Source organism: Carlito syrichta, unplaced genomic scaffold (assembly GCF_000164805.1).
Source record: "Carlito syrichta isolate Samal-C Ts95f unplaced genomic scaffold, Tarsius_syrichta-2.0.1 Scaffold307277, whole genome shotgun sequence".
Lineage (NCBI taxonomy): Eukaryota > Metazoa > Chordata > Mammalia > Primates > Tarsiidae > Carlito > Carlito syrichta.
The window spans coordinates 300,294-300,969 of record NW_007251373.1 but is presented as its reverse complement, the minus strand read 5'-3'; the positions used below and the strand labels follow the sequence as shown (position 1 = coordinate 300,969).

Below are 676 nucleotides of genomic sequence, written 5' to 3'. Positions count from 1 at the left end.
TAAAGAGGGAATATTTTCAAGCCTATGCACGCAATCCTTCAAAGTCAGGGAAGGCCCGTCAACAGGATCCATGGGGCTTTGCCTCCGTCATGGCCGCATTTTACTGGGGCCTTGCTCCCAGCCGGCGTTTTTCCTGTTTTCAGGTCCCTTTTACCTTACTTTTACTAGTGATTGCGGCTCCCGGCAAGTCACTTCTACTTTTTTACAATTAATGTTAATATATATATATATATTTTATCCCTTTAACTTAAACCTAACTACATTTGAAGTGAGTTTCTTTAAGACAGCAGATAGTAAGATCATTGGGTTTTTTTTGTTTTTTTGGGGCCCACTCCGACAATATCTGTATTGCAATTGGTGTATTTAAACGATTTACATTTGAAGTACGTATTGACATGTCAGGGCTTAAGTCTTCCATTTTAGTATTTCTTTCTTTTTTTTTTTTTTTTTTGAGTTGGAGTCTCACTCTGTCCCCCAGACTGGAGTGCAGTGGCCGCTCCCGGCCACCGCAGCCTCAACCTGCTTGGCTCTGGTAATCCTTCCGCCTCAGCCTTCTGAGTAGCTGGAACTACAGGCGTGTGCTACCATGCCCGGCTGATTTTTGATTTATTGTAGAGGTGAGGTCTCACCAAGTTGCCCAGGCAGGTCTCGAACCCGCGGGCTCAGGAATCCACTC

The 676-nt window shown here is 44.5% G+C and overlaps 1 protein-coding gene across 1 annotated transcript in view; it reads left to right on the top strand.

The window, feature by feature from the left end:
• Positions 1-676, top strand: part of LRRN4 (leucine rich repeat neuronal 4) — a 9,241-nt gene that overhangs the window by 1,723 nt on the left and 6,842 nt on the right. The window lies entirely within an intron of this gene.